We start from the raw sequence: 26377 nt of genomic DNA on the forward strand, positions 1-26377 counted from the left end.
TAACTGATAAGCAATTTGTAACTTGACACTTTGAGACCAACTAAATATCCAGCCCCTAATCAAACTTTGTGGTTCAGAGTCCAATGATGATTATGTCCACTGATGTTCATTGTGAACACAAATGTTGATTTTTCCAATTCCTTCAAGTCCTTACATTTATTAATTCATATACTGCTATAAAAATGAGCCTCATTAGCCAGGCATGGTGACACACACCTGAAATCCCAGCACTTGGGAGGCTGAGGCAGGAGGATCATTGCAAATTAGAGACCAGCCTGGGCTACAAAGTGAGCTCAAACCCAGCCTGAACTGCATAGCGAGACCTTGTCTCAAAAAAGACAAAAATAAAAAATAAAGATGAGCTTCATTTATTATCAGTGTGAATTACTTTTTGCTTAAGTACATTGTTGTACTTGTGTACTTATTACTAACAAACTACATTTAGGACAATCTTAGTTGTAGAGAAAAGTTGAACAGAGTGCCCATGGGTCTCACACATGAGTGCGTCTCCCTGATTATTAACCTCTTACATTTCCATGATACCTTTTTACACCTAATAAACTAACCCTGATAGCACATGTCATTGGTTTTCATCTCACGTCCCTTTATAACTGGCACTGCAAAGTGAAAATTTAGAAGTTTAGATGGGGGGGGGTTGTTTTGTTTTTTCCCTTCAGAGGCAAGTGGCTTCTTGAGGCCTAGGTCATAAACAGCTTCCCTCCCCTCTCCTCAGCCCAGATGAAGAACGGAACATGCAGGTGCTGACTCCTGGAAGCCTGGAGCCCAGTTTTCTTTCTACAAGAAAGCGGACAATAAACTAAAGATGGCTCAAAGTGATAAAGCAAGTGTCAGTGCTATGCCTAGATGACCCCCCAAAGCCTCATGCAGTCATAGGTGGGGCTTTTCCGAGGTGGCTGGATCTAGGGTGTGTGACGCTGGGATCAAGGATGTGTGCTTGCTCAAGTAGACCACTGATTGGTTTGGCATCATTTTGGGTGTGGATAGTGGGAAGGCCCACACTAGATATGAGTGCCGGTCAGCTGGATGGAATATAAGGGACAGAAAGAAAGGTGCTGTTATCACTTGCTGCTGCTCCTGCCTCACGACTTAGCTGCTTTGCTGCCTTCTGCTGCTGTGAACTGTCTCCTCTGTGATGACCCTCTGCCATGTCACCACCTTGGAGCCAGCCAGCTATGAACTGAAATCACTACCAACTTTGAGCTACAACCCTCCCTCCCTTAACTTTGTGTTAGGTGTTTTGTCTCAGCAACAAGAAAAGTAACTAAGACAGTGAAGGTGTGCTTTATCTCTTTGTATTGTCCCTCTCTTCCCTCTGTCTCTTACTATAAAAGACCCTTACCCTCCTGCACATGGTGAGGTGGTGGTTTGAGGTATGCCCCTCCATCTCCTGAGCTAGCTTTGAACAAATCCTTTTTCCTTTTAGCCAAATGTATGATTTCATAAAAGGCGAGGAGACAAACCTAAGTGCTGGTAACAGTTTCTGTTTCAGGATCTTATGGTATTGATCTAAAATGTTCCTCAAAATTCTCACATGTTGGGGCTGGGGATTTAGCTCAGCGGCATAAGTGCCTGCCTTGCAAGCAAGCAGTGGTGAGTTTGATCCCTGGTACCAATAAAAAATGAAAAAGACCAAAACAAACAAACAAAAGAATATTATAAAATTCTCACGTGTTCAGAGGTGGGGCTTTTGGACAGTGACTGAATCATTGGAGTACTATACTCACCAGTGAATTAATTCATTGCTGAGTTCATACCAGAATGTGCTACTAAGAGATGAGACCTGACTGAAGGAAATGGGTCTCTGGGGTGTGACCTGGAAGAGAATATTCCTGTCTCCAGCTCTCTTTCCCTCTCTTTCTCCTCCCCTGGCCCTTGTACCATGCTGTTTCTTCCTCGGAGAAAGCCAACCGTGGACAGAACCTCCTGAACCTCCTGAAAGTTAAATAAACATCTCTCCCTTTAAATTGTGGGTATCAGATATTTTGTCCCAGTGATGGTGACTAATACAGAGCCTATCCAGCATATTCTCTCACATTTAGCATGTTTGCTTAGGCGGCTTTTGGCTTCTATAGTTTTTTGGACTTTACTTGAGACAAGACAGAGGCAGGATACAAACTCAACCTTCTAAGCAGATTTATTTGAAAACTCGAGAGGGACTTCCCTGGTCTGGCAAGAATAAGAGAAAAAGAAGCCAAAGATTTAGCTCAGTGGCTTAAGTACCTGCAGGTGCAAGGTTGTGAGTTCAATCCCTGGTGGAAAAAAAAAAAAAAAGAATAAGAGAAAAGGTTCTTTCTTACAGACTCAAGGGAATTAAAGGGGTGGAAGGGATCGAAGTTGTTTCCGACTGGAGACTCCCAGAACACTTGGTGGGGGACCTTGGAATTCCTTTATTGGTAATCTGGCTGTTTCACCTGAGAAACCGAAGGTCAAATAAATAGAGACTTAGATCTCCTGAATGGTTGTCTTTGATCAAGGTAGCAGTACTCCTGTCCAGTCTCTAGCATTCCAATCTTGCAGCAGTTCTGGTCAGGACTCTCAGATTGGCTAAAAGAGGGGTCAGCTGGGCTGCCCGCTGAGCTCTGATATGGGTAATGGGTGAGACAGGAATAGGGAGATCAGATGTAGCCACGCCGAGGATGGGAGAAGGGAAGACCAGTGTTCAGATTCCCAAGATACCAGAATCTAGACAAAAAAGGCATCTGGAGATGAGTAAGGAGGAGGAGACTGGGAGGTGGGTTGCAAAGAAGGTATTGGATGATTTCAAGTTTATTTGAAAGGAGGAGCTAAAGTCTGTGACTGTATTCCTGGTTGAGAGACACAAATATTTAAGACTTGACCCTGAGGAATATCAAGATGCTTGCATTCCTGAGTCCGAGTATGGGATAAAGGGAAGTCTTTAAGAGGATTTTTAACTCACTCTTAGAAATACTTGGATGTGAGAGTTTAAATTGCTTGAAAGGAATTATACCTGGGTACCTGTCTTTGAATTTCTAGATGATTATCATTGCATTGGTCATAAAGTTGAAAGATTTGGATTGTAGCTTGACAGGAGGAAGAAGCAAGAGAGAACCAACTGGAGAAGCAGAGTTATTTTGTTGTCTGATGGTATAACAGAAAAATTAAAACTTAAGCCTTCCTGCCTGGCTGATGCAATAACTCCATAATGTCCTTATTCTGACTGATGTAGCAAAGCCACCAGATGTATCATTCTATATAAAACCATACAACCAAATAAGACAAAATGAGCCTGTTTTGTCTATGCTGCTCCCGAAAACTTGTAAACACATCCTGTCCCCATCAGCCTGCCCTAGGAATTTCTTGCTTAGTAACTGATGGCCAGGACTTTTACTTACTCCTGGACACCCATGCTCTCTGCTTCTGTATTTCCTGTTTGCTAAATACCATATAAACCCCAACCTAACTACAGCTCAGGGCTGATGCTTTAGGAATGATCCCCTGTCAGCAGTCAGCCTGGCGACCTAATAAACATGTGTCTTCTAACTCCTTGGTATGGAGTATCTTCCTTTTGGTTCTGTACTGGTTCTGCAACAATTGGCACAGAGGGGGTCCTTGTGGGTCAAGGGCAGTCCTGGCATTGATGGGCTTATGATGAGGTTTGTAGGAGCCACAGAATTTTGAGGGTCTGAAGGATTCCCCTTAGGTCTCCTGGGAGCCTAATATCAGAACCTTCAAGTGGTGTCCCTTAGCTTAGTTTTTTTCAGAGGCAAATAATCCAGCTGGGATGGAGATATGGGATTTAAGTGGCGCAGGGATGACCAAACCAGCCTTTTGGGTCAGACAGAAGCAGATCTAGCAAGGTAATTGAATGGACCCCTATGTTCAGCAGCCTGAAAGACAGTACAAAAGGAAAAAACTCTATTTGAGTGGGAGTAAAATCACAAAAGCTTCTCTGATGTCGGATATCACAGAGAATCTCCAGAATTGCTTTGAGAGGGAGAAAGGAGTAGTTTTTGAGCCAGAATATTGAGAAATGCTTTCAAAGAAGTTACAAAGAAAGGCTCCATTCACCTTTCTTTCTTTCTTTTTTTTTTTTTTTTGGCCAGGTGTTCAAAACCAAGTTAAAGTGAGATCTGCATTAATCAACATTAGTTTCTTGCTATCTATCAAGGTCAGTTAAGGCACTTCGAGTCTTTAATTTTGAAACCATGTATGGTGTCTTTCAGCTCTTCTGTCAGTGTCGGTCACCAGGATGGGTCACAGTCTTGTTTGACCTTGTGTGATCATGTTTGACCCTAGGAAGCATGGAAATGTTTTTTCTTCTGGTGACACTCCACTTAGCACACTATTTACTGATTCCTGTCCTGGGGTTCAACAATTTAGGTGACTCACCAAAGATGTAAGATCTTGGTAGAAAAGGTCCCCTCCTTGGTGCTTGTTGGCCTTGGAAGGCCAAGATGAAAATAATCCCAGCTACACTTTTTAACTCTGGTCTCCAAACCTCAGTTGTTAAATACCCAGATCAGTTATATCTATATCATAGTGGGAATAGCAGCTTTAATATTACATTCTTATCTAGATATCAAGAAATATATAGTGGGATCAGGGAACTGTTATTTCTTTATCATTCATGGTTTTAAAAGTTGAATTCCTGTAGAATGTTAACAGATAAAGTTACAGAGCTTTGTAGAGAAGACTTGAGGTCAGTATAACAACAGCGATGACATTATATTAAATGACATGAATAAATTTTACCTAATTTTGTCATCCTTCAATAGAATGCTATCTAACAAGAATGTATCTGCACATGCCTATAATCCCAGTACTTGGGAAGCTGAGGCAGGGAGGATTATTGCAATTCCAAACCAACAAGGGCTACAAAGTGAGCTCAAGCCTGAACTGCAAAACCAGACACTGTCTCAAAAGGACAAAAAAAAAAAAAAAAAAAAAAAAAAAAAAAAGAATGTATCTACACATATGGGTACCTTATGTGACACTGTTCAAACTGTACCAAGTGATGTTCACACATAATTTATAGTATTATTTATAATAGTTACCTAAAGAGCTAAATTCAAGAAGTGCGGGAAATCTGTCCACACACTAAGACCCAAGGAATCCAGCTGAGGCCCTGGATCCCACAGCAGTTTCCTACATGAGCCCAGCTGAAGACCTAGAGTCCATGACAGTGCCTCCCATGAATCTGACTGAAGGCCTAGAGCCCATGACAATGACTCATGCAAATCTATTTCACAGATCTGCACTGGGAAGGTCCCAAGGTCAGTGGTAGAAACTAGACAGTCTGTGCCAGAGAGATGAAGGATCTGTGCCAATAGACTGAGGGTTCTGCACTGGAGCCAGAAGCAGCAACACTCAAAGTAAGGACCAGAGGTCCCCTGAAAAGTACTGTTGGGGACCACAAATGCACAATGACTAATTTTGCATATTTCCTTAAGGGATAAAATGAAGGCCTGGGATTATTGGCATCATTCATTTGAGAGTTCCCTTTGACTCTTCTTAGCATAAAACCATCTACCGCATCTTGAGTCATCCCAGGATTATCCTTGTCCATTGAATCATAAACCTCTAAATCTTTCATCAGGAAGCAACGCTCAGTGTAAGGACCAGCGCTCCCTCAAATGAACCATGGTCATTCTCAGCAGCAAGATCCCATGCTCCTCTAACGGTGAGAACAGCCAAATTCAAATAGGAAAAAAGCTCAGCAAGCTCCTCCAAGAGAACCAGCAACACAGTGGAGAACAAACAACACTGAACTCTGACTCTCTAGATGTTCTTTTTACCTTGGCAACAATCGGAACAGATTTGTGTTCTCTAAAATTGCAGAATGAATTTTAGGAACGGAGGTTGTGTAGAATATATTTATTGAGATAAAGAAAGCTTCTGTCCAAAAGAGAGACAGAAGGAGTGCCAAATGGGCTGCTGAGAACACTGACTCTTCTAGGGATTTTCCTAGAGCAAAACCACAAGGTGAGCCAGGTCCAAAATGGGGAAAAATGGGAACTTGCTAGGTGGGCATGAGGTAGAAAAGAACTATAGTCAACTAATAAGATTACGAGTGTAATTGCTCAGGTAAAATTGATTAAACTGGGATCAAGGGAAAGTGAGTCACAGCAAGTGGGCATGAATACAGAACAGCACTTTTGGCTATAAGGGGTTGGGTTAGTGGCTCTTGGCTTCCCCATACCTATCTGGAATATCAGTCCCTAATGTTTATTCTTGGGGCATAGGTGAATGTTTCATTTTTTGTCTTGAAATCTGGCCCACAATGGGAAGTATTTGCCTCCCCTACAGTTACAAGGTGTCATCTTCTGCCCTGGCTCCCTAGGGGACCCAGCCTATAGTATCTGACTGCCTACACTATCTGACTGCCTATACTATCTCTAACTTAGCTGTCTATAACATTACCAATGAATTCAAATTGTTGCAACACACCCTGCACATATTGGGGGTGGGGTTGTCACAAATGGAAACTTTTTTTTTCAAATTAAATGAAAATGTTTAGACCACTGGTTTGCAAATTCTGGGATTGCTTTTCATATTAATGTTTTTAAATGTGCTCCCCCCACTCACCCACCTTAAACAGCCATTTACCCCATGTCCTCTGTCCTGCTGAGTGAAGTCTTAATCATCCTTTAAGATTTGGTCAAAATGTCACCCTTAAGAAAGATTTTTTTCTTATATTTTAGGTTGAGATGGGCAGTTTTAAAATACCTAATGGTATCTGTTTTTATAGTTTTTAATATAGTGTAGCTGTTTTCATGTCTTTCTGTTACAAGGTCCTATGCCTCTCAAAGGCATCTGACTCACATATTTCTGTATTCTGAACATGTAGCAGATTGTGACACAGGGATAGATAATGGCCACATGTCTTCCTAAAGTTCAGTTGCCTTATATTCATAGCACTTCCACAATGAACCAGTCTAGGCACCTAAAGGAGATCCTTAATTTAGTTCTTTGTGAAGCTACATTGACTAATTCATTGTTTTCAAGTGTTGTGGGAATCAGGAATTTCAAGTCTCCAGTAAAAGGAGAACCTGAGCAGGCACACAAAGAAGTGGAAAAAATAAAGTTCTTTATTAAGCCAGCTGACCCACAGGAACTGTGAGTTCTGAATTCTGGGCCACAAATAGTGGGGTAGGGTAGGTTTCAGGTATGGAGCAGAAGCTCACAGGCACATTTGTGGTTACCAGACAAGCACTGAACATTTCCAGTTGCACTTGGGGCAGGAGGCAGGAACTTGTACAAACAGGGGTCTGCGGACTTCAGGGTTTATTCTCCCCTTTACATTCCCTATAAGCACAGCCTGATAGGTGTCACTGGCAGCCACAGGACCGCAGCTCAGGTGGGTGTGTATTAGCAACTCAGGGCTAACTGGCAGGCTAGGGCTTAAACACTTTCTTGGAGGAACTTGCTGAGGCTGCACAGCAAGCAAGGGCCAAATATCAACAAAAGAAAGATTAGGATTATTGATCCAAGCTACAGAATGAGCCAAGAGATCCGACTACCCCAAGGAAGTTCCACTAGCTTTTAGGTTGGGAATGTTCCTGGAGTTTGCCAGCCTAGTCTTGGAGGTTCAGCACAGCCTAAGGAATGACTCCTAATCTATTAACATAAAAACAGCATGCTTTTCTGAGGAAGACACACGCACCTCCATTTTCTGCAGCTACTAAGTCTAATGTGTGGCAGTTAGAGCACTGAATCCTAACCATTAGAAAACTAGGGATGACAGTTCATAGAGTGGCTGAAGACATCCTGTGAACAATGTGCTCTGGCTTTAGCCATGTGTGGACTCGTCAGCTTCGGGTATGACCAGAGTAGGGTTGTCATTCAAGGAGCTGGCTCCTGAGCTGTGGTTGGATGGGATGGCTTCTGTTGGAGTTGGGCCTTGAGTGGGTTCTAGGAGGATCCAAGTAGGCAATCCAGGTTGAGGGTCTTGAGGGTAGGCCTTTTAAACCTTGATGTGATGAATCCACAGAGTAATACCCTGCAGTTTTGACAGTGGTGGGGGTGGCAAGCACAACAATACTGTAGCTTGTCATAACTAATGCCATCTTGTCCCCTGTATTTAACCCAGAAGAGTGAAAAATTACTCAGTACAAGTCCCATAAGAAAAGCAGAATGAGCTGCATCCACAAGAGAAAATTTAACCTGCTCAACAAAGAAGTGGGATTCAGGTGTCAACCAAAAATTAACGTAAGATTCTATAGCTAAATTGTTTCCAACAGGATGTTTTTTTTGTAGTTTTCTGTTTTTAAAGCTCTGTAAGTTTCCAGTTTGGGGCCATTCAGTGGAATTCTGAAACAGGGGTCTATATGTGAGTGGTCCTGAGCTAATAAAATGCCAAATTTATCAATTTGGTTACTCAGATTCCTATATTATTCACAAACCCACATCAAAATAAGGGCCCATCCAGACAGGTCACAGTACACAGTAAGAGGCAGGAGAGGTTGAAGATGCAGCAGCACAGTTTGCTCTGTGGATGGAGGATGGAGCCACAAGCCAAGGCTGTGGGCACCTCTAGGAGCCGGGACTTTCTCCCCAGACACTAGACCCCACCAGCCCGGACAATTCTCAGGCCAGGAACTTGAGGTGAGTGATGGCGGGGGAAGCGGTCCCGCGGTGCGGTTGGTGGTGCAGCACATGAAAAGGGAGGACAGGATCTTGGTGTCCATGCGGCACTTCTCGCTGACCATGCTCACACATACCTTGTAGAACTGCAAGGGCAGTGTGCTGCTGCTGTCCACCGTGGCCAAAAAGATGTTGCCGCCACCCATGAAGGTGATATCAGCCAGTGCCATGAAGCCACACAGCCAGCACAGGCTCTCGGTGGCAGTCAGTACCTTCCCGCTGGGCTTCAGCAGGGACGCAGTGACCAACCTGCTGACCGTCACCACGAAAGAGCCCTCCACGGGTTTCCCACTGAACAGTGTGAGCAAGGGCGAGAACTTCATGCAGAACTTCTCACTGAAGCTCCAGGCGCCCGACTGTGGGGGTGAGGGCGCAGGGGCGCGAGGGTAGGCACACAGCAGCAGCAGGTTGGTGCGACATACTGGAAATATGGCCTCACAACCAGGCACCACCTGAGATGGGCATCTCTTTTCTAATGTCCAAAAAATGGCTTGGTTTCCTTTCACAATACTAGGGACTGAACACAGTGCGTCTGCACTAAGCTCTATCCCAGCCCTTTTCATTTATGTTGAGACCAGGTCTTGCTAAATTGGGAAGCTGCCCGCATGTGTCAATTGGAGCAGCCGGCATCGCCTTCTGACTTGCATTGTTTGTTTCTTTGTTTATTTTTTGTCTTCTTTGAGGCAGGATCTCACTGTGGTTCAGGTTAGCCTTGAACTCACTTTGTAGCCAGGCTGGCCTCAACAGCCTCCAGACTGACAGGCCTGTGCTACCACACCCAGCTTGAACTGGACTTTGATTCTGGGTGTGAACCACGCCCAGGGCTCACAGAGGAACCAAGGATGCTCAGAATGGGCAGCAGACAGGTGGCAGTTAGGCATGCAGGGTGCACATCTTGCTGGCTCAAGCAGCCACCTACCTTTTCCACATATAGGGCCAGCTTCACGCCACTGTGCTGCCAGGACAGTGCCACAATGGGGTTGCCCTCCACCAGGCTACCCACATGGTTCTCTTAGCTGTTGGCCAGGTGGTCCACCAGTGTTCCAACACTTATCTACCCATCTGCGTCAGCCAAGAGAAGCTGGAAGCTTGCAGGGCAGAGCTACATCATAGTCTCCCTGGACAAGAGGACTGACCTGGAAAAGTAGGACCCACAGCTTGGGGACTTGGGGTCCCAGCCTCACCCAACTGGTCCCACTCTAGGCAGGTGATGGCCTTGCTGTGGCCTGACTTGATGGAGTGCACGTTCCAGGGATGCTCAGTGTCCAGGATGCAGATCATGGGCTCAGGTCTGGGGGAGATGAGGTGTGGTCAGCTCTGCCCACTTGGGCCCTCCAGATGATACCAAAGCTCCTGGGGAGGTCTCAAGGGAATTGCCACTGCCTGTGCTGAGGGCCACAGACACAATGTAAGGAACTGGCCACTAGTGTGGCTGTGAATGTGCTTTTCAAAGGGACAAAGAAGCCAGGGGTGGTGGCCCACACCTGGCACCCCTACACTCTGGGAGGCTGAGATGGGAGGGTTGCAAATTGGAGAGAAGCCTAGACAACTTAGTGAGACCCAATCTCAAAATAAAAAATAAAAATGGGTTGCACATGCAGCTTAATGCCAAGGCCCAATGTCCAGTGTTATAAATAAGACACAGTAAATGTAATTGGAAGAAAATGAGCCCAAAAGCTCTGAGTGGGCACCTCTCTCTCATTATTCTAAGCCTCTGTGCTTTGTGATCCTAACAGCTCCTATTACCAGAACAATGTCGAGGCCTGCCAGCAGGGACGTGCCCCAGCCCTGTGGTCCTACAGTTGCCTTCACCTGTATAACTCTAGGTCACAGGCATGGAAGGGCTCTGACCCTCTGCTTCCTGGAGGTGAGGACGCCCAACCTCTCCCCCAGTGCAGAGGGGCGGCGCTTAAGACCCTAGATGCCCATCCCTGGTCATCGGTCCATGGTGAAGGTGATGAGGTTGTGACACGATCATGCGCAGGGCAGGGTACTAAAGGGGAGTGGGTGCTCTTGGGCCATCTGCCCCACTCCCATACGTATGCCAGGGATGCAACAATGAGCCTCATGCTGGATGCCCAGATAGTGCCGAGTCCCAGCCCTTCAGTACCATCCTGCAGAGTGTGGACAAGGACTTTGGGTTGGTTTTATTTTCCAGGCAGGTGGTTGGTGCTTTAGTATAGGAGTCCACTAGGCCTCACCCAGGTAGGCGATGCCCAAGTGTGGCATAAGGATGCCTGCAGCGGCCAGTGCAGAAGTCCAGCGGCCCCACGGAGCCTGGGCTGTGGCTAGTTCTGAGTGTGGCAAGCTGAGGACTGTGGGTGTCCACCCTCCTCCAGATAGGAGCCAAGAGGGCGGAGACCCTCCTAGGTTTCAGCATGCCCGTAAGGCTATGCTGTCTAAGGGCAAATCACGGAGGGCATGGGTGCAGTGGGGGACAGGGAGAGGTCACTGCCCTGGTGTAGGTGACAGCAAGGACAGAAGGGGGTCAGGGGAGACTGTGCAATGGGCACTGGGTCCATTCGGAGGGAAAAGCTGGGATACACAGCAGAGGCTTCGAGGACGGGAGGGACAGTGGCTTTCCAGGGACCTAGCATCAATGGGACAGCGTTTCCCTGCAGCACTGCAGTGCCCAGAGGAACGCGTGTACCCTTGACTCATTTCGCCCAAAGCCCTTCGTTGCTTCACATCCTTCACGTCCCACTCTGGACCCCCAGCTCTCATCACAGGGCCCTTAAAGGGCTTTCAGGCCCTGCCCCAACATGCTTCCATTTCCAGACCCTGACCCGAGTCGCCCCGCGATTTCCCCGGCTGGCCACAAACTCCTAGGTTGCACCCAGAGACCCCACAAGACCTCCAGACCCCATCCCAAGCTCTGCGACCGTCTCTCCACCCTCAGCTCTCTCTATTCTGCTCCCAGACACTCAAGATCCTTAGGCCCTCGCCTCTGTCCCCAGCCCCCGCTCTCTAGGCCCTTACCCCTGTGGGGACCTGTTCTCACCCCAAATTCCCGCCCAAGGCCCCACCCGGGATTCGAGTAGCTTACCCAGGATCCTCTACAGCCAGACCCGACCCCTGACCTCTGAGCCACGCCCCCGCATCAGGCAGGTCCCCGGGTAATTTTCAGTGGCTGCAGATGCCATCTGGAGGCAGGCAGACCTCACTAGGCCCCCGCACCTACGCGCTCACTTGGCTGGCACGTGAGCCCAGCCAAGCAGGCGGCCGCGGCCCGTACTCGCCCCAGCGGCCCATCACCGGCGCTGCCATCTTTTCTGGACCAACAAGTCGCCAGAGCGGCACCAGAGCTTGCCAAGACCTGTGGGATGACTACGGCTCCAGCACAGCTAGACTTCCGGGTTCATTTGCATATGGAAATTCCCAGCAGCCACTGTACTTATACATGATAGGAATAAAAACATTTTGTGAACTCCGATTAATGAATATATTTGGTTGTTCTATGTTTGATTACTAATAGCATGAAAAAAGTAGACAAGGTACTGTTTTTTTTAAAGTGTTCACCGTTACTGTAAAGATATTTATTTTATGGTGTTATAAATAGGAGATGAAAAGCAGCATCGTTTGTGCTCGCTTCGGCAGCACATATACTAAAATTGGAACGATACAGAGAAGATTAGCATGGCCCCTGCGCAAGGATGACACGCAAATTCGTGAAGCGTTCCATATTTTTACCTCCTCTGTCCTGATGCTTACTGACAGGAAAACAGTCACTGACCTCATGTATCTTAATTTTGTTATGATTTACGCATATGATTTCTGCAAGTTAATGGGCTTCACAGTGACATTTGCATACTTACGTTAAAAAACCTTTAAGCGTTTGTTTTGGTTTTAAGCATTATTTCCTTCCACACAGGAGAGAGAACATAACTTGTCTAACTGGCTTATTTCACTTAACATGATGTTCTGTTCCATGTTTTCTTATAAAAAGTGTGGTCTGTTTTTTTACGTGTAATGCTTCATTCTGCATATACATACATTTTCTTGGCCCATTCTTCTGACGATGAACCCTGGGACCTCCCCCATGCCTTGGGCACTTGGTGAACAGTGCTGCAGTAACTTGCCTATACAGGTGATATTAGAGTACTGACTTGCCTTCTTTCTGGTCTCTACCGGCAAATAGGGGAGCAGGATCACAGGGTGATTTTTTTTTAAACCAATGCTGGAATTGGAACCAGAGCTGAGGGCCCATGGAGCAAGCACTAATCACTGAACTGCATTCCCAGGCTTTTTATTGTGAGACAGGGTTTCCAAACCCTAAGCCCATATGGTGGCTTGTTAATTTGTGGGTCTTTCCAGTTTTAAACATTATCCCGAATTCTTTTTCCAAAACTGGATTCTTGGACCAGGTATGGTGTCACACACTTGTCATCCCAGCACTCTGGGAGGCTGAGGCAGAAAGATCCAATTCTAGATCAGTCTAGGTAACTTAGTGACTTAAGGAGACTCTGTCTCAAAATAAAACGCAGGAGAAATACACACACACACACACACACACACACACACACACACACATTTTGCTGGGTACAGGGCCAGGGATGTAGCTCAGCAGAATAATACTTGCCTGGTAAGTGCAAGGTCCAGAGTTGGAGTTCCAGTACAAAAAAAGGGGGGTGGTTTTTTTTGTTTGTTTGTTTTGCTGGCTGTGGGGTGCATGCCTGTAATCTCAGCACTCTGGAGGCTGAAGCAGGAGGATCACCATGAATTTGAGGTCAGCCTGGGCTACAAAGTGAGTTCAAGGCCAGCCTGAACTGCATAGCCAGAACCTGTCTCAGATAGATAAGTAGATGATAGATAGATAGATAGATAGATAGATAGATAGATAGATAGATAGACAGCAGAGCTGTTGGCTATTGAAGCTTTCCCTACCATGGGCCACCCTGCTTCCTCTCTAGGGTGTCCCTTTATTTTATTTATTTTTGTTTATTTACTTTTGGTACTAGGGATCGAACTCACCATCTTGCGCTCACCACACAGGCACTTATACCACTGAGCTAAATCCCCGGCCCTTATTTATTTATTTATTATTGTTTTTCCCTTTGACTTCACCTACACACCATCTGCAAAGCCAGTTTCTCTCTCACACTTCACTTTCGCTTTTTCAAACAAAATTTGCCACCAAAAAATTAAAAAAATTTTAAAAAGCCAGCCGGCCTGGAGATGCAGCTCAGGGTCAAAGTCCTGGCTTCCATCCCCAGTACAGAGCCGGGGGGGGCGGGGGGGGACAGGACACTGGCGTCCCCATCCCTGGGAGGACAGCCTTCTTTGGAAGCTAGTCTTACACAAGCCGTTGGGGGCAAAACAGGGCTCCACAGCGTGGCCTCCTTAGCAGAGGGGCTGTCAGGTAAGTGTCAACCAAGGACCTTGGCCAGGGCCCCTCATGAGGTGGAAGAGGCGAGGCCCCAACCCCGGCCTGGGTCTGAGAAATCAATTCCAGTTACTTTCAGCTGCCCAGGTTGTAGGGGTTTTTTTAATTTTTGTTTTTTTGAAATGCTGCCGATAGCGCCCAGGGAGTAAGTGCACTACACCTTGGCAGAGGTCACCACTGAGCTGCAGCCCTATCTTTTTTTCCCCCTTTTGTCTCTTTGAGACAAGGTCAGGTTATGCAGTTCAGGCTGGCCTTGAGTTCCCTTTGTAGCCCAGGCTGGTCTGGAACTTGCACCGATCCTCCTGCCTCAGCCTCCCTTTCCGGGGATGACAGGTGTGTGTGCTGCCATGCCCAGCTCCCACCCCTTTTTTGTAACCATTTTTCAGCCTTTTTAGTTCTGAGTTGGTCAATAAGTTGCCCAGGCTGGGCTTGGATTTGTGCTCCTCCTGCCTTGCTGTGCAGCCGGGGGACCGACATCCATGCTCGCCAGCCTCCCATGAATGACCCCATCAAGTGTCCCAAAGCTGGCATTGGGACCCTGGCACCAGTGAGGACCGGCTGGGTCTCTCAGAAGGCTGTCACCTGTAGGGAACCTCACACCCAAGGCTCTCACCCTCAGAGACCAAGACCTGCCACATCCCCAGCCCTGACCCAGACAAACCATGCAGCCCATGGCCAAAGCACCAGGAATTTATTAAACATTCTTCCCTCCCACCATGCACAAAGGACCACAGGTGTGTGTGTGTGTGTGTGTGTGTGTGTGTGTGTGTGTGTGGTCCCCTGAGGGTGACCAGCACCAGGGGCCCTGACCTCCACACCAGAGCCAGGCTGGGCAGAGGAGGCAAGGACAGAGGCTTCTAGCTCTAAGTCCTGGGTCCCCAGAATAAGGGGGAGCATGAGGAGCAGGCATGAGAGGAATGGTGGCATCGCACATTAAAGGCATCACACCAGCCCGTGAGACAAATCTATATCCTAAGTCACAGGGCTAACTATAATCAATGGGTATTTGTGTCTGAAGACACACTTCATTTCAGTGAAGTCTCTGTAGATCTTCAAATGGTGAGGTGCCTGTGTGTTGAATTCCTGGGGGGTGGGTATGGTCTTTGAAGTAGGTTGTTCTGGGCACAGGTTTGACATCTTCGGTAAACTGTGGCACACAGTGAGAGGAGCCTTGCAATGCAGTAGTATCTTTTAGGAAACTTCAGTTTTGTTTTTCCTAGGTGAGTCTTTTCATGGCTTCCAACACAATGGGATAAGAATAGTCTAGTATTGAGCAGCACGTAAAAACCTGACCTGTCTCTGAAAGTGAGTATTAGCAAATTCTAAAATAAGAGACAAGGGAGGGAGAATACTAAGCAGTGGTTAACAACAAGGAGAGTCATAAGGTGGCTGAACCCAGTTTCTCAGGTTGGCCCACGTCTTGCTGTGTCTAGGCTCCTCTAACAAGTGCACCCTTTGGTGACAGCCTGCCTGCCTTCTGGCTCACTTGCAATCCATCTTCACAGAAGAGTTAAAACTTTACAATAAATATGAAACACTGGACTTCACACCAATAAAACCATACCCCTCAAAATACACACACACACACACACACACACACACACACACACACAAAAAAAAAAGCAAGAGGGAATTAATGATTCTATTTACTGAATTCGAAGGGAGCTCTCAAGACAAATTCTTTTGCCAACAAAGCCATGTAAATTTTCATCCTACTAATAAAGACAATGGGGGACTGGGTGAGAAAATTAACTTGTGGAATAAAGTATCTTATGGTTTTACTTCATGCAATGAAATTAATTCCCACAAATTGCATTAGTTCTAAACATGAATGAAGTCATATGCTTCTAATCAGGAGCTGGAGAAACAGTATCTTTTTTGGCTGTTTATTGACAAGGTAATTTGCAATTACGTTTGTAGGCAATCTTGCAGAACTAGTCAATATACTTGCTTTTTACAAAATATATAGCTTCACAAAAACTCTGTATGTCTTCTAAGGATTCATTAATTTTCCATCAGTGATGTGATCTATTGATCTTTCCATAATAAATGTTGATACTTACCATGCTCTAAAATTTATTTTTTTTTAATTTTATTTAAGGAGAAAAAGAAAATAAAAAACAGAAAAAGGATACAAGTTATACAGAATTTCAGAAAGAATAAACAATAGGAAATCACTAGTTAATAGATTACACAGTTATCTTAGAAATAGTTGTTCAAGTTACAAAATTAAAGCATATAAAGTGGACTTTCAAACAGTGAGACTGCAAACAGTTTTGTTCAATGATCCAACAAAACTCAGTAATATGGTCATCTATCTTATATACTTAAATATATATGCTGTTATATCCTTTAGAGCACTTTCTTTTCCTTTGTTTTGTACAATGACAATTACACATTTTGGTTTTATTACTCCCACAGTTCTTATTACTTTTTGTTGAAGAGAGTAAAACCAAATGTGACATAACAAAACAGAGTCAATCAATTCAAAAGGACGGACATAATACATAATGTAAAAACAAAATACAAGGTGATCAACAATGGTTACCATACTGCCTCTTGCTATCTTTTTTTTTTTTTTTTTTTTTTTAAATCGGTACCAGGGATCGAACTCACGACTGCCTGCTTGCAAGGAAAGCGCTTATGCTGCTGAGCTAAATCCCCAGGCCCACCTCTTGCTATCTTAAAAAGAATTGCCTATATCATCAGCTATAATAAAATTGAGCAAAACAGTAAACAATAAAACCAAAACATTGGAGACATTACAGGACTTTAAAAGAAGATAATAGTCAACCAGAATGGGAGTCATAATGAATCTTACTGTCTTCACAGTTGTTGCCTATACTTTCGAACTCGGTACTATCAAGCAAAGCAGAATAGGGGAAAATCAGTCAAAACAAGATGGTAAGGGCAATACAGGGTTTCAAATCAAGGTAATAGGAAATCAAAGTGGGTTACTATAATGTATCCTGCTATTATTTATTTATTTTTCCCCTAATTAAAAAGATAAAAATAAAAAAGTAAATAATTTAAAAAAGGAGATTGAGATAAAAGAGAACAAACAACAAACCAATGCAGTTCAAAACATAACCATTTAAGCAAAATAGTGTATCACTACAAGATATCCTGACCTAAAAGTAGTTACCGTAGTGTCTCTTTCCTTGAAATCTTTGAGTATAACATCGTATACTGTAGCACCAAACGTATCAAGACAATGTAAAACCATTCAAGAGAATGACAGTATTACAGGGTATTCAGAATCAACTATCAGAAAATGAACAATGGTTTCTGTATAATCTCCTTGTCTATAAAAGTTTTTGCTTATATTATCACATATAATAAAATCCAATAAGATACAACCTGTTAAGACTGATGGAGACAGAGAATAAAAGCTTGATGGGAATTCAAGACAAGATGATACTAAATCAGCACTAGCTATTATAATGTTGTTTTCTCCAAAATAACTGTTCCTACCATCCAATCTTCTCTGCCTCATTTCTGTTGAGATCTTTTTCTGTCATTTGTTGTCAGTTTGTCTTCTTCATTTTGCTTTCTGCTCCATTCATTGTGGCCTCTCTGCCACTATTTCTGGATTCTTCGTATTTTACTTTTTTAGAATATCCTGCAGTATTCTCTGTGGAGTTGAATTGGTGATTGCAAATTCCCCTAGTTCCTCTTTATCTTGGAAGCACCTTGTTTTTCAATCAATTTCTAGGGACAGTTGTGCAGGATATAACGATCTTGGCTGGAGGTTATTATCTTTCAAAGCTTGAATTATTTCCCCCCACGCTATTTGTGATTTGATGGTTTGTGCCAAGAAGTCTGCTATAATTCTGATGGGTATTCCCTTGTAAGTGATCTGTTTCTTGTCTCTGACAGCTTTTAATATTCTGTTCTTATATTGGATTTATGGAATTTTTGATTATTATATGCCTGGGTATAGCTCTGTTTGGGTTGTAGGTGGCTGGTGTCCTGTATGCCTCATACATCTGAGTATCTTTACCTTTTGCTAAATTAGGGAAATTCTCTTGGATTATTTCTGTGAATAGCTTTTGTAGTCCATTTGTTTGTGTCCCTACTTCTTCTTTTATGTTCTTAATTCTTAAGTTATAGAACCTCTTAACATTTTCTAGCCTTTGTATTATTGCTGCTTGTTTTCTTGTTATTTTTAAGAAGTTTTTCATTTCATGCTCCCACATTACAAATCTGCCCTCCAGTTCAGATAATCTATCCTTAGTTTCTTTCAAGCTGTTATGCCAGCTTTCAATAGAGTTTTTAGTTTCCTGATAATCTCTTTGAACCTGCTTCACATATTCTATGTTTTCTCTATTTTCTCCATCAAACAATTCTCCCCTTTTTTTCTGTTCTTCCATTCCACCATCTGTTTTTTCTTGGGCGGTGCTTAGCATTTCTCTAACTATTGTACTTATATCTTGCTTTATTTCGTTAAATACTTCTCTTTTGAACTTGTCTATATGGCTCCGGAGATATTGCTTTATGTCTATTGGTGCCATGTCTGATATTGCATGTTTTCTGACTTCCTTCTCCTTTGCATTTCCCTTTCCTGGATCAGTGTTCTCAGGATTGGGGACTGAGGACCCTTTCTTGTTGCTTCCTCTTCCCATACTTTTTGTTCCTTCTATACAAGCAAATATAGGAGGCCCAGTTTTTTTTCTCTTTGTCTGTTACAGTTTGTTTGAATTGCGCCAGCTAGGTGTGCCCACCCACTGCAGTGTACTAGGGAGACACAGACCTGGGCAGCCTATACTGGGCCCACCCCTCCAGGTCAACCTACCGAAGGCTTCAGTCCTAGGGTGTACCTCCAGGCGCTGGGACCTGGTTTGGGCTAGCCTACTGGGTCTTAGCAGCATCACCCAGGCCAGGCACTCCCCACCAATCCCGCTTGAGAGGGGAATATGAGACTAAAGTTACTGTAGCGTCCTGTTCCCGGCAAGACTTCTGGTCCCAGTATGTCCTTTGCTAAAGCCTCCTACTCTATGGAAGGGTCCCCAATCCACTCAATCACTGCAGGTCAATGCAGGGCTTCCTGCCAGTCCTGTTCTCAACTTGGTTCACCGATTCCCACTCTCAGAGGTTTAGGGTCTCTCTCCCTGCTGTGCTGATTTGGATGCAGCAGCGGCAGCAAGAAATTCAAATCGCAGCTTCCAATGGTGCCATTTCCAGCTTCCGTGCTGGGATTTTATCTGTTCCTGTTATAGCACTGGGATTGCGTTTCCAGTTGGTTTCTCTAAGCTTAGTTTGTTCCTGGGTCAGTAGGGTATAACTCTCCTTGCTTAGGACTCCTTGCACCACCCCATTCCTGGGTTCTAAGCTGGGTATCTCAGAGAGCCTCCATAGCTGCTACTATCTATCCGCCATGTTCTCCCAGAAGTCTCTAAAATTTATTTTTAAAAGCAGTGACAATTCATTACATAAAGAGATTTTTTTTTTAGTCTAGAAAGTCAAAAGGTGAATTTATTTTTAATTCAATTACTGTTCAAGATGGTTAAGAAGAGAGTGACCAGAGAATATGAAAGTGGTCTTCTTTCTTTCTTTCTTTCTTTCTTTCTTTCTTTCTTTCTTTCTTTCTTTCTTTCTTTCTTTGTCTTTTTGAGACAGGCTCTCCCTATGCAATTCAGGTTGACCTTGAGCTTACTTAGTAGCCCAGGCTGGTCTTGAACTTGTGATGATCCCCTTGAGTCAGCTCTGGAGTGCTGGCATTACAGGTATGTGCCACCATGCCTGGCCTAGAGCGGTTTTTCTTTCTTTCTTTCTTTCTTTTTTTCTTTTTTTTTTTTTTTTTGTGTGCGTGTGTGTGTCTTTTTCCTTTTTATCGGTACCAGGGATCGAACTCCAACTGCCTGCTTGCAAGGGAGGCGCTTATGCCGCTGAGCTAAATCCCCAGCCCCTAGATTGGTTTTTCTTTAAAAAAAGAAAAATCCACCTGCCTGGCAAGTGCGAGGTCATGAGTTCAATCTCTGGTACCAAAAAAACGAAATAAAATAAAACAGAAAAGTCCTAATTTATCAAAGTGCTACATTGTTATCATAGAAAATATGGAAATACAGGAAGGATTAAGAAGTTATATTACTTAGATGTAGCCATAAACACCAATTCTGCCTGATTAGGCAAAAAGGAAGTTATGAGGACGATAATAGGGGATACAGAACCCAGGATTGGCTGGGGACTCACAGTGAAATTGAAAGAACTAGTATGAGAGTTGTTTGAGAATAGCTGGCTGTAAGAACTGCAGCAAGAAAGAGTATGTTAGCAGAAAAGTCTCATCAGCAGTGTAGGGAATGCTATCTGCCATGAAAATAGTTGATCATCCTATTAGCTTTGCAAAGCTAGTTCAGGACTCAAAGTACCAAGAAAAATACTTGATTAGTTAAAGTACAGGTCATATGACTCATTGACTATATCAGCCTTCACTGTGACACAACCTTTCATTAAGATTACAGTGGGCAGGGGTGGGTAGTTAGCTCAGCAGCATAAGTGCCTGCCTGGCAAGCACAAGGTTGTGAGTTCAATCCCCTGGTACCAAACAAAAACAAATATTACAGTCGGCAGCCAGGTGTGGTGGCCAACACTTGAACAGTACTCAGGAGGCTGGGGCAGGAGGATCACTGTGAATTTGAGGCCAACCTGTGTTACAAAGTGAGTCATGGTGCACATGTCTATAATCCCAGCACTCCAGAGGCTGAGGCAGGGGATTACCATGGGTTTGAGGATAGCCTGGGCTACATAGTAAGACACTGGAGACACTGATGATGTGGGTAAAAATAAATGTGCTTTTGTCTTACTATCTAAAGTCAAGTGAGGACAAAAAATACACTGTATTATAAATGTAAAATATTCAGTAAAATTCAGGGCAAGCAAGTATCACACTTTTAAATAACATACTGGAAAACATAAAATAAAAATAGAAATTAATCAAGATAAGGAGAAGAAAGTCACAGATAGACTATGTTTCCAAGAGACACACTGGTAAAGGACTATAATCTAAAACATTCAAAGAATCCCTAAATCACAAGAAGTAAGAAACCAAACATCCCAGTTTTTAAAAGGGCAGAATATTTGAACAGGCACATGTATTCTCTTCCCTTCATGAATTGGAAGGCTCAATTTCAGTCAAGATTTCAGTTCTTTCCACATTGGTTTTGAAATGCAACACCACTCTAAGCAAAAGCCTAGAAAGTTATTTTATGCACATCAAAAATTTATTCGAAAGTTTACATGGGAGAGAGGGAAAGACCTAAAGAGCATAATATTGAAGGAGAATAAAGTTGCAGGAACTTCAAGATTTACTACAAAGTTACAGGGTGGTGTTGGTGAAAGAACAAATACTTCAATGGAACAGAACAGATAATCCAGAAATAGACCCACAGAAGGATTGCCAATTTAGTACAGACAGCTAAATCAGGCAGTCAACAGGGCTGGATCCTCAGGACAGTCAATGTGAAAGGCGAAAACACATTGAAACTGTGACTGATGGCACATCGAAAGCTTAGTCACAATTGCCAGATTTATATACATCCCTAAGGGGTAAACAGAAATTTGAGGTTATTGGTACCATCCTTTTGGGACTTCCCACATAAATAAGCCATTATCTCATCAGGGTTGGGGTGGGCCATTTCCCAACCACTAAGGCTAAAACCAAGACTATGTATTATGGACCAACATTCATGATGTCATCAATATATACTTCTTATATGATCTGTTTTCCCATTGAGTCAATATTATCTAAGTGAATATACTTGCAACCTTATTGGTTGATTATAACTTTGCCACGTATTACTTACCTCCAGATTATGTGCCATAAAACTTCCTTTGAGAAATGGGCTCACTGGCAACCCATTTGGGACCCTTCGTGTTCCTCAGGAGCTATTCCTAGTCCCCATTCTTTTTCCCCAGTAAAATGTCCCACTCTTTTTTTTTTTTTTTTTTTTTTGGGTCTTTTTCGTTTTTATCGGTACCAGGGATTGAACTCACGACTGCCTGCTTGCAAGGCAGGCGCTTATGCCGCTGAGCTAAATCCCCAGTCCCTAAATGTCCCACTCTTAATCTCTGTTGTTCCTTAGAATTCCTTCTTTGACTTCAGGAAGCACAATCTCTGTGTATCAGATATCTAGTAGGTTGGGAGTACATTTATTTCCACTTATCTTTTGGAGGTCCTACATCAAACTAATAATGGCACAAAGGTAATGTCACAGTCAGCTGAGCTACTTATAAATATTATAGGCAGTCAGACAAGGCTAGGCCCTTGAGGAAGCCCTAATAGAGGCCCTAATGTCTTGAGACTGTGAAGGAGACACACTCCTCTGGCTGTGGACCAGATCTCAGGACAGAAGACAAAACAAATGCAAACATACTCCTCTAAGCATGAATGTTAGGGATTAGGTATGCATCACCTTGAGAAGCCAGGAGTCACCATCTCAACCCCCTACAGGAAGCCTCACTGATCCACAGATGCATGAGAATGCTCCCTTGCTACATGACTTGCTACCCATTTGTTTCTGATTTGTCAGTTTTACTGAACAATTAAACTTAAACTTATTGGTTGACCACACTTCTGTCCCACCTCATGCCCATCTGCCTTGTGAGTTCCTATTTTTCCCACCTTACACCTCCCTCTCACCTCATGATTTTGCTCTATAAAAAAAGACAGTGTTTGGCAACCCACTCAGGACTACTTCTGTCTCTCCCTGCCCGACTGAAGATTTCTTTCTCTCAACAAAAATATTCTGCTCTTAAACTTCGCTGTTCCTAAAATTCATTCTTCGATTTTACAGAACACAAACTCATACTGGACATGTAGAAGGTTGGGAGTTTCATTCCCCTATGTCACTGTCACTGTTAATAATTCAAAAGAAAAGAAGGAGGAAGACCACATGTTCTCTAAAATCAGAGGCTTAGTTTGGAAGGCCAGTTGGTATAAAAATAAGGGAAAAAGTGGCAGTGGTTTACCCAATCCCATGTGTAGCTCTGTGGCAAGACAGGAGGGCACCTGGCCACCTCACTAGTTAACGTGGTACCTCAGGACCAAAACAGCAAGCTTAAAAAGAAAATCCATTTATGTACTTGGATAGATGAAGACCAGCTGAATTTCCAAAAACAATAGAAAAATACAGCAAACAAACGTGTGAATAAGACATACCAAACTCTAGGTCATGCATACAAGGGCCCACACAATTCAATAACAAAACCTTTGGCTATTTAACTTGTACCTCTGGAGTGAGTGCAAACAAGAAAGAAAGAAAGAAACTGTATTGCAGCTACAAGAAAATCACAAAGGCAATATAGTTCCTTCCCCTAGCCCACATGGTGGTTTATAGGTAGCTAAGTTAGGTAGAAAAATCATAAGCTATCAGACAGGGCTGGGCCTGCCAGAGGTTAATGCAGAAGAAAACCTTGGCTCAAAGCAACATTCACTGAAGGCCAGGCTTCAAAGAAAAGAAGAAATACTCACTCATGTACTTCCACTGGGGATGAGGAGCAGTGACAGGTACTCTCAGTGGGCATCAATCACCTTGGGATGAGGACCACACCTCCTCATCCCACCCTCCAGGAAACTCCTTCTCAGTCCCATCTGCACTTGCTGCTACATGGCTTATTTCCCCATTTGAACTCCTTTTAATTAATATTACCAAAGTGGGGGACTGGGGATTTAGCTCAGTGGCAAACTGCCTTGCAAGCAGGCAGTTTTGAGTTCAATCCCCAGTACTGATAAAAAAGAAAAAGACAAAAAAAAAAAAAAAAAAAAAAGTATTACCAAAGCAACTATCCTTGTTGTAACCTTATTGTTCACCATAGTCTTGTCCCATTTTAAATCACCTTGTGACTTCCCATGGGATCAATATTACTTAAAGCACTATACTTCTAACACTATTGGTTATAGTACTGTCTCTGCTTTGAAGTAGTCTCATCTGGTGGCTTTGCTCAATAAACATGCTTTTAAAAAGTAGGGTTAGGGCCAGGGATTTAGCTGTTTCATAAGCACCTGCCTTGCAAGCACATGGTCGTGAGTTTGATCCCTGGTACCAAAAAAACAAAACAAAAAAAAATAGGGGCTTGTGGGCCCACCTTTGGGGCCCCTTTCTGTCCCTTTTAGATAGAAGCTTTCTTTCTCTCAATAAATTATTCCTACTCTTAACTCCTGTTCCCAGAATTCATTCCTCGATTTTAGAGAACACAAATTTAGTGTGTTGGACAACTAGAAGGTTGGGGATTATATCTCCCCTATATCAGTGAGACACATGAGGAAGCTCTTCCTGGCACCATGAGAAAAAGCCTCCCAAAATCCCAGCATAGAGAAGAGAGACAGGGAAAGACGAAAAAACAACCTAGCAGACACAGCTGTGACACTTTAGAAAGAAACAAAAACAACGTTCCCAAAAGGCCTTACCTGGTCTCCTGGCTGGTTAAGCCAAATAATGTTACCAGTATCGGAATCTTATGAGTATTTTCCAGGTTCTCTCTCTCAAAGAAAAGAATGAAACAAGCGAAAACCAGTGGCAAATCCAGGGATGTGACTCAGTAGCACAGTGCCTGCCTGCCCACCATGAAGTCCTGAGTTTGATTCCTGGTAGGAAAATTAAAAGTGAATAGTCAAGGAGAAGCTGGCTCTGCAGAGTGAATTTGCATTGAGAAAAAACAAAGGAAAAATAGCAAAGAAAAATAACAGAAGAAAAACAAAGAAAACCTGTAGAGTGGTTGGCTGACAGTGTCAACTTGAGAAGTTTAGAAGCTTCACTAAATCAGCTTAGCAACTCTACACCCTAGAGTGTGAAGACCCACATTAGGGGGGGGGGGCTCATCACCTGCACAGTATAAAAGGGAAGGAGAGAGGACAAATGGGATCCATTCTTCCAAGGAGCTTCAGTCTTTACCTTTGGCTTAGATGTCGGCCCTCTCCTGGCTTCTGTGATAGCTCAGACCCCGGAATAAAATCCAAGGAAGCAAGAAATTAAATTTGGGGAGCAAAGGCTTTATTTCCAGGCCTGGTGGCAGTCTATCCAAGATCGACCCAAAGACCGCATGCCCCAGAAACTGAAGATGGGGTTTTTTAAAAGCTGGAGAAAAAAAGGGGGGAGAAACAAAAGAAACCCGCAAAGCTGTTAAGCTGTTGACCCAAATCTGGAAACTGTAAAGCTGTCCACTTAGTTCTGACTTCGGGAGACTTCGGTGCCTTTCAAGTTACTCCCATCCTGCAGATAAGCATTATATTGGAATAGCACATCTGCAATAACATTTGGAGAAGAAAGTAGAAAGTTAATTATCTCAGGACAGCTCATTAGTGCTACCATGGGAGAGGGGGTCGAACGTTACAAGAAGCTGAAACTTAAGTTTTTACAAGGGTTTGAAACTTAACCGTTTTCTTTTTTTTGGTCTTTTTCTTTTTTATCGGTACCAGGGATTGAACTCACGACTGCCTGCTTGCAAGGCAAGCACTTATGCCACTGAGCTAAATCCCCAGCCCCTTAACCATTTTCATGCATACAGAACAAAAGGAGAGCATTGGTTGGGGTTAATTTCCTGTAATTTCTTTGAAGCTAAGCATTTCTTTTGTTGTTGTTGTTGTTGTTGTTTTCCTTTTTATCAGTACCAGTGCAATTGGCACATTTTGTAACAGGCACATTTTATGACAGACCACCACCGGGTCAAGAAGGGGTCACCAGAAACTGAAACCTAAAGTCTTTAGGGCTTTTCAGGAAACTGAAACTTAACCTAGATAGATAGGTAGGGGGAGGGGGAGGCAGTACAGCACATTACAGAACAGAAATACGGCGAGATTACTTTTTCCTTCTTTTTTTGGGAGGGGGAACAAGGTCAGGTAAGGGTTATACTAACAAGCAAGTCTCCCTGCACACAAGCAAGTTACTTCAAACAACTTTAAATTAGGAAAACATCCTGGTTTCCTCAGCAGAGAATAGAGAAGTCTAACAGTGATTAACAAGCCATTTTAGCTTATTTTACCACGGCATCTGTTATTTGTAGAGGACAACAATGGTTAACATATCAATTAGGTAAGGTTTTGCAATTCTTTACAGAGAAGAGCATTGCTTAACATATCAATTAGGTCACGGGGGGGGGGGGGATATGGCCATGTTATATGATATATGATATGGCCATGTTACAGGTAATTTGCTATAATACAAATATAACAAAGCTATTTTCTTAGAGTACAACAGCTTCCAGCAGAGACTCTTTGGCTTCTCCCTTGGATCTTTCAGCGTTCAATGGTAGACCTTTCAGCCTTCCGTCTCAGACCCACTGGCCTCCTGATACAGGTATACACAGGACACTGTGGCGAGTTCCAGACCTTAGATTGAAACCTTCCATCTCCAGTGTGCAGATACCCTCTGCAGG

At 43.7% G+C, this 26377-nt stretch overlaps 1 protein-coding gene, 1 long non-coding RNA gene and 1 other non-coding gene across 3 annotated transcripts in view; 1 reads left to right on the forward strand and 2 right to left on the reverse strand.

Annotated features, from left to right (window-relative positions):
- Positions 1-11929, reverse strand: part of N4bp2l2 (NEDD4 binding protein 2 like 2) — a 145496-nt gene extending 133567 nt beyond the window's left edge. Inside the window, exon 1 of the mRNA XM_023560478.2 lies at positions 11672-11929. The gene's annotated coding sequence lies outside the window, so the exon portion shown is untranslated. The remainder of the gene's footprint in view (positions 1-11671) is intronic.
- A 277-nt stretch (positions 11930-12206) lies between these two features.
- Positions 12207-12313, forward strand: LOC111753768 (U6 spliceosomal RNA). Its single transcript, XR_002788554.1, has one exon. It is a non-coding gene; the product is annotated as a U6 spliceosomal RNA (small nuclear RNA).
- A 3567-nt stretch (positions 12314-15880) lies between these two features.
- LOC106025084 (uncharacterized) lies at positions 15881-24407 on the reverse strand. Its single transcript, XR_010041779.1, has 2 exons — positions 23478-24407; positions 15881-21546 (listed from the first exon to the last, which is right to left on the reverse strand). It is a non-coding gene; the product is annotated as an uncharacterized LOC106025084 (long non-coding RNA).
- Positions 24408-26377: the final 1970 nt, after the last annotated feature.

The sequence above is a fragment of the Cavia porcellus genome, unplaced genomic scaffold (genome assembly GCF_034190915.1).
Source record: "Cavia porcellus strain 051 isolate PalLab524CR breed Dunkin Hartley unplaced genomic scaffold, mCavPor4.1 scaffold_21, whole genome shotgun sequence".
NCBI classification, from domain to species: Eukaryota; Metazoa; Chordata; class Mammalia; order Rodentia; family Caviidae; genus Cavia; species Cavia porcellus.